The sequence below is a fragment of the Salvelinus sp. IW2-2015 genome, linkage group LG35 (assembly GCF_002910315.2).
Source record: "Salvelinus sp. IW2-2015 linkage group LG35, ASM291031v2, whole genome shotgun sequence".
Taxonomy (NCBI): domain Eukaryota; kingdom Metazoa; phylum Chordata; class Actinopteri; order Salmoniformes; family Salmonidae; genus Salvelinus; species Salvelinus sp. IW2-2015.
The window spans coordinates 18,211,845-18,225,466 of record NC_036874.1 but is presented as its reverse complement, the minus strand read 5'-3'; the positions used below and the strand labels follow the sequence as shown (position 1 = coordinate 18,225,466).

Below are 13,622 nucleotides of genomic sequence, written 5' to 3'. Positions count from 1 at the left end.
CTATTCAGTCTACTAAATGTCTTCTGACACTCTATTCGGTCTACTAAATGTCTTCTGACACTCTATTCAGCCTACAAATTGGCCATCATAAATGCATTTCTTTTAATAGTTACTTTTTACTAACAAAGTAAGAATAAGTAAATCCTGATGAAGGCGTAATAATACTAATACTCATTTTTACTTCCATTGTCTGAATAAATGAGTGTTTTGATCAGATGAAAAACCATTCCTATCATGGTGTTACGATGTTATTATTGTTGGGACAGGACGTAACTGAGAGATTAACTTTCACACCCCCAGTCTCCTTTGGGGAGAGATGAGCTGGTGTGATTACCCAGTGGGAAGCCTATTTACGTCAGTCTTGTCAGAGCCACAGGGCCGGCCCATCTGTCTTAGAGGCTCCCTAGGTAAGTATCTGTATCCTTAGGAGAGTCCCAGGATGACACCACCATACACTTACTAGGGAATATCATACTGGGCCTTGTAACAGGCTCTCCATACCCCCGAGCCGGGTTCACGCTAGGTCTAGTATTTGTTTTCTGTTTTCTATACTTTAGCTGCATTTGATGAAGCTTTCCTATTGCAATGGAGCCAATGGAATAGTCCKAAAAGTGTAAACCCTWCATACATAGTAATAGCATATTTAGCAATCTGATTTATTCTGTAAATCAAGGACAGCTTCATTGTCTCACCGTCTCCCACTTTCCCGGAGACTCACACGCTCTGTCACACATTCCCCTTCTCCTATCTGCAGAACGAGAGACAGAGGGATCCTTTGAGGGATCCCTCTCTTCTCGCCTCCATCCAGCTCTATTTGTCTCCCCCACTCTAACCGATCATTCCTCAAGCTGTCTCCTGCCCAGTCTCTCTGTCCACGCCTTCCAGCTATCTGTGTGTGTGTCCCTCCAAACACACACGCTGCCCCTTCCCAGTTCCATGGAAGCAGATTCACTCTGTGAGTCCCATCCCCAGCTGGCTTCTATTTCCTCCCAACCTGCGGGTTATGGCCGACAGACAGTTTACGCTCTGCACATGTTCTTCTCCCCATCTCTGGCTGTCTGTGTCTGTCTGCTCGCATTAAAGTGATCTGGCCTCGTCGGAGTATTTATTAGGAACTGGTTTCCTCCCAGGGATGGGGGTGAGGGTTCGAGGACGGGTTTGTGGGGTGTTGAGCACTGAGGGCCGAGGCCCGGCAGGTTGTCGTGTGAAGGGAAGAGACAGCCGGGCAAGAGGGTTTTCTGCGATGCACTCTGATTCTCATTACGATTGGCTGCTCTGCTCTCAGAGTGGAACTATGGAGTGGATGCTCTACTGTCTCCATAAAAGAGCTGGTTTGATTGCACTGTGGAAAGACTGTGCCCAATGCATTATATCTAGGGTCCTGAGTTTTTCCTGACCATGTGACCTGACTAGGAAAAACTCCAGGCCCTAGTTTTAGCAGACGACCACCAGGGCCCAGAGTTTTTCCCGGTCAGGTCATGTGGTTAGGAAAAAGTATGCTAGCTGTATCTCTGATATTCAGAATGGAGCAGGTGGTGCTTCATGGTGGTAGTCATCAACTCGCTGGTGTGTAATTCACTACGTCCCACTGTGGTCACAATCTGGCTGACGGCTGGTGTCCTAGTCTACGTAGGCCGGGTAAATGTGTGTGGGAGTGTGTCTGCGAGTGTTTATGTGTGTGTGTGTATGTCTGTCACTGTCCTAACTTGGAAACAAGGAAACGTCTCAGTCTACAGTTTAGCTAACATGACACATCTTTGGGGAGAAGTTCACGGCCTGCGGTTCGTGAAGTTTTCATGTATGTGTCTCTCTTGTTTCGTCTGAACATACCCCTCTCTCTCCTCCCTCCCATGTCTCAGACCACAAACCTACGGCCAGGAATCAGCAGCAGCCCCCGCTGGTGTTAACAATAGAACCCGATCTACAGCAGGAACCTCCAAACGGCTTGTGAAATGAAAGGCATTCCGAGAACTGGTCGGGCTTTCGCCAGCGCCAGCACTGTTGGCGTTTGTTGTTTTATGTGGTTCCATGAAACGGTTTCTTATTTAAGGAGAAGAAAAGGACGGCGTGTCACGTCTTCACTCACGCAAGAATGATTTGGACAAGAGCTCGGAAACTGAAAAGCAACACTCACACACACACACACACACTAGGATGTAGACAAGGACACTTGTGCTGTATGATCATCGCAACATCGGATATGTGGTGATTTATACAAACCAGAACTGCTGCCAACAGCTCATTTTAGAGTCCACAAAAAGGAATAACTTCAGAGTGACATATTGCTTACATTCTTGGATCTTTCTCCTCTCAAATTGTAACTCATGATAATGCACTTTCCGGACAGGCTTACTAAGCTTTAGTCATCAAATCCATTGGACTAGCGTGACATTGTAAAGGAAAGTGAGGACAATGAAGAGCATTTTGTGAAACACAAAGACAATAAAAGCAATTTTCACAAGACAATCTTCATTCTATTGTTTGGCGTCAATATGCAACAGCAATATTACCATGCTAATTGCCCATTTGAAATACTCCCTGTATGAAATTGGGAAGAATATTCCAGATAACATCTGGAATAAGAAACGGTTCAAATCTGCTACTCCTTTCTTGCTTGTGTAGGACATAACAGGCCTATGACATGCCTTGTCATTCAAGCTTATCTTTACCTGMCAAACCTGGCAAAGACTCAATCGTTTCCAATCCTCCAGACTGCATCTGATAATAATATCCGAACTAGCTCTGAGTGGCGTGACTAAACCAAAGGAGAGATACGAATCAGATGATGTTTACACGACAGAAACAATGCCTCTCCCGTGAGATATGACTGTCCTCTTTATAAGATGGAGAGGAGACCATTCAAATACATGTTATCTCTTGTTTCCTTACTTGGGCATTAAAGCTACGCCGTACATGTTTGAGGTGCCACAGTGAAAGCTTTGGGCTGTCAACAGGTTCAATAGACCTTTTCACACACTTGTCTGATTATGTTTTCACATGAATGAGTCGAGCAAACATCACGTGACTCCAGTGGAAAATACAAGTTGTTTTCAATCGCGATCGGTGGACAGCACATCATTTGTTTCTTTTCAAACAAGCTGGGCTATTTTAAGTGGCGGTTTTGCCTTTTTATAGACGAGCACACACCCGAGTGTGAACGAGATGTTCTTTTTAGAAAGCATAAGTGACGACCACGACTGTGTTTAAAGTGGGCAGGAAGCGCCGCTCAGATGGGCGAAGGAGGAAGAGATGAGAACAACCTCTATGCAGCGCACACACACACACACACACACACACACACACACACACACACACACCACCCCCCTTACCTGGCCACAGTGCTGAGTTGGCTCTCTATCTACGTGTTCAAAAACACTCTCACACAGTGAAACCCTCAAAAGCAAACAACCTCCTTTGCCATGTATATATCCCTGTTATAATTATCCTCAATGTGACTTAGAGATCTGTTTTGCTTTGATGACAAGCTGCATCTGATCTTGGACGGATATAATTAGGGCTTCTCTTTTACCTCGGCTCAGTTGAAACAGCTCTGCTTGCATTTACAGAAGACGCCACTCCACCCAGACACGTGCCCAATGGGCAGGCAGACATGGATTCAAACTAGATGAGTGGTAAACTCAGGGACGTTCAGGGACTACGGACGGAAATTAGCTCGTTAGTGAAATGCGCCACTATTGCTACTCAGTATTATCCGAGCTATTTATTGTCGCTTGTTGACTATCGTGTTGAATAAATGATATTTAAGCGTTAAAGCCCGAGGAGGTGTGGTATATAGCCAATATACCACGGCTAAGTTTATAAGAGCCTTATTGCTATTATAAACTTGTTACCAATGTAATTAAAACAGTAAAAAAATGGTAAACCACAGCTTTCAGACAATCAGCATTCAGGGCTCAACCCACCCAGTTTACAATACATGGATAAATATCAAAACAAGAAATAAGAAGGTCTGGTGAACCACAGTAAGACTGTGACTGGAGGGGTACGTTATGTTCCGTCATAAAGACACTGCCCCTGCTTGTGTGGTCCCCACTGCAATCCAGTTCATTTGGCATCGTAACAGAGAGCACACCCCATTCATCTGTTAATTGGATCATGTTGACTCTCTGTGAAAATGACTTGAAGATGCAACGGTCAAAGCGTGATACGTCTTCTCCTTGTACAGCTTATCTCCTTGTCTGTCTCCCTGGTTCGTACGGGGCTGCCAAATATGGCCAGAGTTTGTCTGTCCTCAACTCCCACCACCGCTCGCTCTGCTAGGGTCGGTCACCTCAAAATGTCCTGTCTCTCCCTCTCTACTCCCCCTCCCTTTCTCAACCTCTTTTTCACTCACTCTCTCATTCGCTCTCTTGCTCCCATCAACCGTCTCCAAATAGGGCCCTTTGTTCGTTGTCAAGGTGGTGATGCGGTCTGTCTCTCTCTCTCTGAGTCCCATCCAAAGGCCTGAATCATTGCTTCTTATCTGCTCCAGGCTACAATAGCAGCGGGTGATCATTGAAGTGTTTAGGGAGTCTTAAAATCACATGTTGTCAGTTTAAAGGTGAAGGCTGCCTTTCAGCCCTACTGGACCTCATTCTTAATTGAACATGGGATATAAAGAGAGACATTTGAAATGTCTTTATTCTTTTGGAACTTATTCTTTATTGTTTATTCCACTTTTGTTTATTATCTAGTTCACTTGCTTTGGCAATGTTAACATGTGTTTCCCATGCCAATAAAGCCCTAAACAATGTTGCTTCTAGCAGCATCCATGGATTCCAATCAATATCAATGTGTCTATGCATGCAACTTGGATTTGGCAAATGTACATTTACTCTGAGCCCAGAATGAGAGGTATTTAGTTGGTGATGTAAGGCTGTGAAATGACTCCGGATCCCAATAACTTCTTCACATTCCAATGTGTCAAGCCAACTATACATGTGGAGACCGGGGGGCACAGAACGTGAGCTGTGTGTGATGGATGTATCCATGAGTGGTGTGTGAGGTCGACGTTTCAGAGATTGACTTCTCAAACTTAACGTCAACATTGCCCAGAGGCTCTGTCAGTCAACCCTTCACAACCCGCCAAAATAATTTAGGAGGAAACACTGGAAGGAGTAATGCATGAGCATGTATGACCCCTTTATAAGTTATCAAGCAAAACTAGCGGGGATAATAAACCCCCAAACCACATGTAAGCGAGGAGGTGAACCTAAAGGTTTGTGGGGTTACCGTTTGGGGAGAGGTAGGTGAAGCGCTGGTATTGGCTCCTCTTTCTCTTGCCATTGCAGACGTAGAAGTTGACCTGCACTGGGCTGGATATTCTCTGGTTCCTGTAGGGAGGGATCTCCACTACCAGCGCCGTCTACAACACACAGAAACAGCACAGAATGGATACACGTACAGTACGAACCCTCCAGGCGCACTGTAGATCACTGCTCACTATACTGTGTTGTGTTGTGCGTAGCAGATTTTCAAAAAGCTGTCCAGAAAACATGCACTATCTGAACATTCTGAAATCAGACTAATATGGCAGGGTGAAGATTTTAGTTTGAACTTCACTAGCTTAGGCCTACAACCCCTTTCAATGCTCTCCTAAGACACAAACACAACTCCGAGTGTACGTAAGTGTCAGCTCATTAATTAGCAGGTATGCTCGTTTCGCTTTCGGGGAACCCTGGAGGAGTGTTCTGAACACGCTTTCTGAGCTGGGTCTTCAGCCCAGTCTGGATGGGCTCAGCATGACCCCCAGAGTGTGTACCACGCCCCTGTTTGTGTCTGTCTGAAGCCCCGAGGGCCTGGGGTTTGAACCCTACCTCTGGGGAGAGATGTGAGTCTTTGGCCTTGTTTTCACAGCCCCTGATCAGCGCGTCGCTCCAGGCCCAGGGTGAGACCTCCGTAATCCTGGACGGACGTGAACTTTGGAGGCTGCAGAGCAGGGGTTGAGGTGCATGACAAAGGCGCCATTGGGACATGACTGAGTGTCTGCCTGCCTAGAGCCTGTCTGTTTCTTTCTCTCTCTCTGTCTCTCTCTGGGGGCCAGCTCAGGCCATATGGTGGAGGAGCAGAACAGGAAGCCATTCCCAGCATATTTTGTGGGGTCTGTCCACGTGTCTGTGTGTCTGTTCATAGGCCGGGTCTGCACCAGACTGACGGGGTCAAAGACAGCACAGACACAGGTGTCGATGACCCCCCTCCATCCCCCTCTCCTCCCATCCTCCTACGCAGTGAGCAGCGCAATCCAAACAGGAATAATGAAAACATATGGCAGACAGAGCATGGGTGACCTAACCGTGGCCGGTGGCAGCAAGGGAGAAAAGGCCAGTAACACTGTGGCTTGTTTGTCGGCACACCAAATAAGCACACTGCGCTATTTGTCTTTCACCTACCTAACCTAACCCAACCCCTCATTGTAATGTTCCAACATGTGGGACTAGCCTTAACATCAGCCAGCCCTTAAGGCCAATTAAGAGAGGCCGTATTCAACGCTCCTGATGCGACAAAGCCATTAACCTGACCGTAAAAACACATGACAACAAAAACAACATCATCCTTGAAATGCCGCCGTATTGAAACACATGTTCCACGGGCGATGGTTTATTCTCGACCCCTGCAATTGTCAATTACAGCAGTTCGTTTACAGGGAGACCGAGGGATGGTGAGACCCAGCTGATGAAAGAGAAGAGAAAGGGAGGGGGGGCACGGACGATTTGAAACACATCGCTGTCACACGCCCTAACGTGCACCCGAAGACACAGACACACACAGGCAAGCACACACTCGCGCAGACCTTACGAGTCTCTCCTCATCAAAAGTATTTCTTCATTAACTCCGGAAGCACATGTAACTTTTCTATGACACGTACAACATTTACCGTCCCCTCTGACGAATCCCCTTTGCCTTGTTTTTATGAACAGAATGTAGGCCTAAATGTGTAACTGGACATCCGTAGGACGGTGCACTGGTTTATTTTCTCATTACTTCTCTCGTGAAAACAGCAGGTAAAAAGGGAAGGGGATAATCCACTCTTGGCCAGGCGTCAAGCAGAAGGCCGAGCTCTGACAAAGTGTTATAGCGCTCCTCCTCCCTGAACCAGAAGTTGAACAGTGAACTAAATGTCTGGTTATGCTGGCTGAAGTGTTTGATAGGGCAACTGGGCTTGCATCAGTACTCATTAGGCAACAAACTGAAGAAAATGTACTGAAACTGGGAGGGACTATCTAAACTTGTCCAATGAGAAACATACTTTTTAGTTTGCCATTACAAAGTGGTTTGCTATGGTGAATATGAATATGACCTAGTAGAGAGAAGGTGGTGGGGTGTGTGTGTGTACGCGTACACAAGTGTGTGTTGGCGTGCACGTGTGAATGTGTGTGTTTATTGAGGTGTGCTTGTTGATGAGGAAGCAAGATGCTCTAGGTGCAATCACTCTGCTTACTGTGTCTGCCGATTAGGACAGAGAGAAAATGTGTGAAAATTCCATTCAGGATTGCATGGACTAATCAACACGACTAATCTCTCTCCGTGGTAATGTCTTAGCAAAGATTACATCAGCAAAATGAGTAAGAGGAAGCGAGGGAGGTGAGAGAAGGAAATACAGGGGGTGAGAGGGGGGAGAAAAAAAAAAAAAGAGAGAGAGAGAGAGAGAGAGAGAGAGAGAGAGAGGTAATACAATGGAAGAGAAAGATGCATAGAATGTATGGCTGAGCCAATTTACACTTTCAATCTTAAAAACAGGACTACAACTAATACAGTACTGTATTTTACTGAAAACACTAAGGACTACTTACAGACTTGAAGGAGTCCTTGTCAACTTTGGCTTCTGTCTCCCAAAGGTGGTGTCCATCTATAAAAGAAGGACAACAGAAAATATGAAACATAATCACACGCAATATCATTGCAAAAAACGGGAACTTACGAACGGGGAGCATAGAAATAGCACACATAGAACAGATCTACTACTTCTTAAGACTTGCTTTCGATGAGAATGACAGACCTATAACTCCAATTTCTATGTGAATTTGGTCAGATCGGCCCAAAAAGTTACATATTGCAGCTTTAACTCTGCTTCACAAACGCCTTTTGTTCGTTTCATCTTGAGAGTGTGTGGTGGTGTCGAGGCCTCCCTGTCATGCAATGAAAGCCCAGGGATCTGCAGCAGCTGCCGGGAGTCTGTAGCTGTAGCAGTTCTCTCACATTCTTTGGGTCTCTCCGGGATTTCATGCCACACCTTCGCGAACAGACGCTCCATGCTCTGTTTATACAATCAGGCCCAAACCACAGCACATTTTCTTAAAGCCTATGACTCGTTAGTGGCTGTCAGAAATAGAAGTGACAATATCCAGCCTTTGTGTGTCTGCGTCACTGCCAGTGTCTGCGTGTGTATGGCACTGCCATGCTGGCTGGCAATATAGTTTAGTCTATGAGACTACCATGCAGTGTTGGCTGGCAATACAATTGTGCCAGTGTGTGTCTGTGGCACCGCCCTGATGTCTATGGCACTGGCTGACTATATCATTCTTTGTGGTCCTAATTTAACAAGGACTGTGAGATATGTGTGAAGTAACAAAGACTAAATATGTTATGGCCATTGGGCAGCTGTGCTAGTATAACTGAAGAGTCAAGTAATAAGATGTGGTCTCCACACCAAATTGTTCTCCCAAAGTCTTATTTATTCACAATGCACAAAAAAAGGGAAGAAAAGATCCCAGTCATGCTTGGCCTGCTATCACTCGTGAAGAAGGGTGGAGCCGGGGTTMGGAGAGAGCTTAGGAGGATGGAAGTCACCATGTATCTGTTTCCAAAAGCAATATTAAAAATAAAAAAAAGAGGAAAAGAGAAGAACAGACATTGAAAAAGATCACAGACAGATGTCTTTATGTGGAGTTCAGGCAGAAGTGAGAGAAGAGAAAGATGAAGTGAGTAAACAGACCACTGTGATATTTCAGTAGGGTGACTAGTATGTCTATATGGCTGCGATGCTATGTGCAGGTGATCACGATGTGCCACGGAACTGATACGCTCGTCAGGCTGTGAGATGGGAAAGAGAGAGACAAAGAGAGTGAGAGATGATAGGGAATGCTCATTCCTCATATTACATCTGGGGAACCAAGAGGGAATCTCGCCCGCCCCCGCACTGGGACTCCCTCCAAGAGGGGAAACCTTAACATTCAACCCTCCACAAGTAAACATGTTTTTCAGCTCTCTCTTCGCTCTCTTCTCTTTCATCCATTCTCTCTCCTCTTCTTTTTTTCTCCCCCCTCTCTCTTCTTCTCCCCCTCTTTAACATTCTCGTTTGATTCACCTCATTTTCACCCGCTGTCTGTTTGTCTTCTACAGAAGCAGAAATGAAACAGACACTCCTACTCTTTTAGAAAGAGTTCAGCAAGATTAAACAAAAAATAACAAAAGCAGTCATTTCCCCCTCTTCTCTTCTTTCACCTTTGCTGAATCGGGAGACAGGCACGTATTGGCATGCAAACCTTTTCAAGTCAGAGATGCCGCCAGACTGAACCACAAAACGTTACGTTCCTCTCTCTCTCTCTCTCTCGCTCCTCTCTCTCTCTGTGCAACATCTGCAAAATGCTTCCGCTCCGTCAACGGCATGCCCTCTCCCTACTTCGCAGAGCCCCACCGTACACAACCCCTCCCTCCATCTCCGTCTCTACCTCGCCTCCTCCTAAACTCTCCCTATATCAGACTGGTCACAACACAGAGCAGTGTAGTAGAGGCATAGCAACTCCCTATACGGGCAATGACAATTGCACTCAACACATTTAACACACACACACAACACACACACACACACACACACACACACACACCACACACACACACACACACACAACACACACAACAACACACCACCACACACACACACACACCACACACACACACAACACACACACACACACACACCACACACACACACACACACACACTTTGTCTCAAGTAAGTCCAATTTGGCGAAAGGATCAGCCAGCTGCCTTTTAATGTGTCTAAACTGGTGGGAAGAGACCAAAAGACTCACATTGCACAGTGACACACACCAAAGGACCTACTGATGAATGAAGCATCATCAGGACACAGATGACAGAGAGGTTTGAGCAGTCTAACCACAACACAGTCCCTATGTTTATTCTATGATTCATATAATACAGCACATGCTCCCACATGACTACAATAACAATAACCTCCCATTTGTTTTCTTTCTCGACAGTAATTGCTTGGAGATTTGGTTAATGACAGGACACACAATGTGGAACGCCACACAGGATGGTGGGACCACTCTGGTGTTTATTGAAGAACCATTCTTATCTGGCCTCTCTTACACGTGTCCCTGTACTGACCTGTGGTTGGTTTACACCCAAACACAGAGAGACAGAGAGAGAGAGAGAGATAGATAGCGAGAGACAGAGAGAGAGAGAGAGAGAGATAGATAGCGAGAGAGAGAGATAACTCTCCTACTAAAACATAGGGAAGGGGGCATACCAACAACAGAACAACATCTTCCACTGGCCAAAGAATGTTCACTTTGGTGGGTTTGGGGATGGAAAATATGATTCGCCCCGACTTAATTGCAGAGGCACTCGTGAAACAAGCCAGCCGTATTTTTCGACTTTCGTCCTTCCCAGAGATAATTTCGGGGGTGTATTTTCTCTCTCTCTATCCCTCTTTCCTGTTTATATAATACAGTCAGTTATCACATTTGATAAACTCCTGCTGCCACCTGTCTGGCAAAAAAACGTCAGTAAATTTGGAGCCAAAATACCAGGCAAAACCGCATGCCAAACAGGGTCCGTCCCACATAAGACCTGGGGTTGTCTTCTGTTTCTCTAGGACACCTGGTACCTGCCAGTCCTAATACTGGTGAAATCTGACAAATCCGTCAACAGGGTGGTAGGTTGGGAAAGTTAGGGGATCCAGGAAGAAGTGGGATCGAGGGTAGAGGTGATGAGCTGGGGGGGTAGACCTGACTTCTCTTTCCCTGCTGTGGAGCTATATCTGTGCCGTATGCTCCAGACGTCAAAGGCGCAGCTCCAATCACACCAGATGTAAAAGCTATCCTGCTCACAAGGGAATTCCCTCCCTCCCCTCTGAGTCAGAGTGTAGGCTTTCCCCAGCACTCCCTCCTCTCCTCCTTCCCCAACTCCCTCCATGCATGGAAATCAGGGCAAGCCAGAACACACACTCAATGAGGAGCACCAGGTATGTCTTTCTGCTCCCGTGCCAAAACGAGAGGGTTGAGCGAAGTCAAAACACACACGCTACATAAACACCAACGTAATAAAAAATAACAGAGACATCATAGCTAATCCAACTGATCAGCGACACAAAACGAAATGGAAAGTCTCTGAGATATGGAAAGGAAAAATAATCACTCCGAAAGCCTATAAAACAGTACTTACTGGTACAGAGCGTGAGACTCTCAAACACAGCAAAACAATTCTCCGTTAACACATCAACTATGATCACTCTCAGCCCACATGGGGCATGCAAAGGGTTACATCATACTTATGAATCAACTGACAACTTCAAAAGTTCTCTCCACAAAACGTGGGTGAAATATCACAGATCGGTCTCAGAGCTTGGAGTGCAAAGATAATAGCCATCTCCAAAACCTTGTTGGAACTCACTAAGCAGAGAGTCAGCAGTGAGAATCGACAGTGAGAGTCAACAGTGTGAAACACACCCAAGGAACGGATGCAGGACATCCACTACTGGACAATATCCGCCTCTCCTGCCCCTGGCTTTCCTGAACAGCACTTTGTCTCACCCTGCCTGTGCCCCCTCCCCTCTTCCCCTCCTCCCTCCCTCCTCCCCCTCTGTTCTCGTCTGTTCCGCTTCGCCTTTCTTTAGGGAATCCTTCGCAGATGAGTCACTGAAAACACTTCCTACTGAACACACAAACAGGCCCGTAGGCTAGCTACCCTACCCCTCAGCGGCAGCACACACACAGACATGTACACACACACATGCACACAAACACACATGCATATGCTGTTTGCATCAGTCATCCTGCGGGTCCTTGATACAGAGCAATAGGGGCGGCCTTAGCATTTGAAAAGTAGAAGTAATTATTTTTCTGGGCACATTAAACCCTCCCGCAGTGCCACCATCCATGAGCTTTGCTCTTTTGTTACCGAGAGGGAGTCTCAGGGGGATCGAGAAACAAGCAAAACAACATACGAGAGAGGAAGAGAGAGGGAGAGAGAGAGGAACAGAAAGACAGTCCATTATGAGCCTCTTAAATGGATACTGGTCGACTACAAATCTTAACCACTGTTATTGTGACAACAAATCAATCACTTTTTGTTGGAAAACGGACAATTCATTATCTAGTTGAAATCAAGCTTCTATACGTTTATGGCCAAATCAAACTATATCTCGGTACAGATAATGAAGTTTTAGTTTGAACAATAGATGCGGTAAAAAGGTCAATGGCACGCAGGATTCTGTGATATATCTGATTTGGATATATTTGGCTGTTCTTGCTGTATAACTGTTTCACAGTGGTCCCGTTTCAGGTTTAGAAGAAGTGACTGCTAACTCAAGTTCATATGCGCTGGTAGCATAGCTAGCGTACAGAAATCGGTGGTAGTAGTCGTGTTTAACTGTAACGCACATGATTGGCGACGATGACGTGAACATATATTGGGGTTGACATCCATCCAAGTATTTTACTCCGATTTTAACCTTAACATATTGTGAAATACACCAATAAACGTAGATTTGATTTGATTTACCATACACATTTGACTCATTTTGCTGGGGGGGGAAATATGGAGATTCGGGATCCTTCTCCCACGGCATCTTTCCCACCCCGCGCGTTACCATGGCGATTCCATTGTTTTGGTCGAGTTCCATTGACCTCTTTACCCCGTCTATTGAGCATCCTACCAATAAAGACTGTAGAGCACCAGGTAGAACTCTACAACCAAAGGAAATGGCAAAATATCAAATATGGGCATTGACGTACAGCATGAAGGAGTTGCCCTCTCTGTGCAGCAATGGAATACAGTACTATTCCATAGTTTGGCATAGAAAGCTCAAGTTAGGTCAAGTTAAGTCCTGTCTATTGCTCTTTTGTAGCTCTTGAGGAATAGATATTTGGAATTTTCTGTGAGGTGTTTATTGAAGCACATTCTAGAAAACTAGCAGCTCTCCTCACCTTTAATCACTGCAGCAGTAATGGATGTCACCACTGGAACACAAACAGTGATGGCTATAGTGTGTGTGTGTGTGTGTCTGTGCGCGCGTGTGTAATTAGTGTAATGCCATGAATTTTACTCGTGAACTTTCACAATGTAATATAAAACCATATTCATGGTTTACAACTTTAAAATAATTCAATTTTATTGGATAGCTTTTTCCTTTTTCCCTTTTTTTGTCTTCCGACCGAAATCAACAATAAGACTCAAACTCAAAAACTTTTCTCAAACTGCAATATTATGTGATCAAAATGCCAAGATTTCATTCTATATAAAACATTTAAATAGAGCATAAGAAGATCTCTACAGATGTATCAACTCCTGTGAAGTGTATCAACTCCTGTGTGTGTGTGTGTGTGTGTGTGTGTGTGTGTGTGTGTGTGTGTGTGTGTGTGTGTGTGTGTGTGTGTG

At 45.4% G+C, this 13,622-nt stretch overlaps 1 pseudogene; it reads right to left on the bottom strand.

Moving 5' to 3' along the window:
- LOC111959177 (nuclear factor of activated T-cells, cytoplasmic 1-like) overlaps nt 1-13,622 on the bottom strand; it is a 75,061-nt pseudogene that overhangs the window by 23,202 nt on the left and 38,237 nt on the right.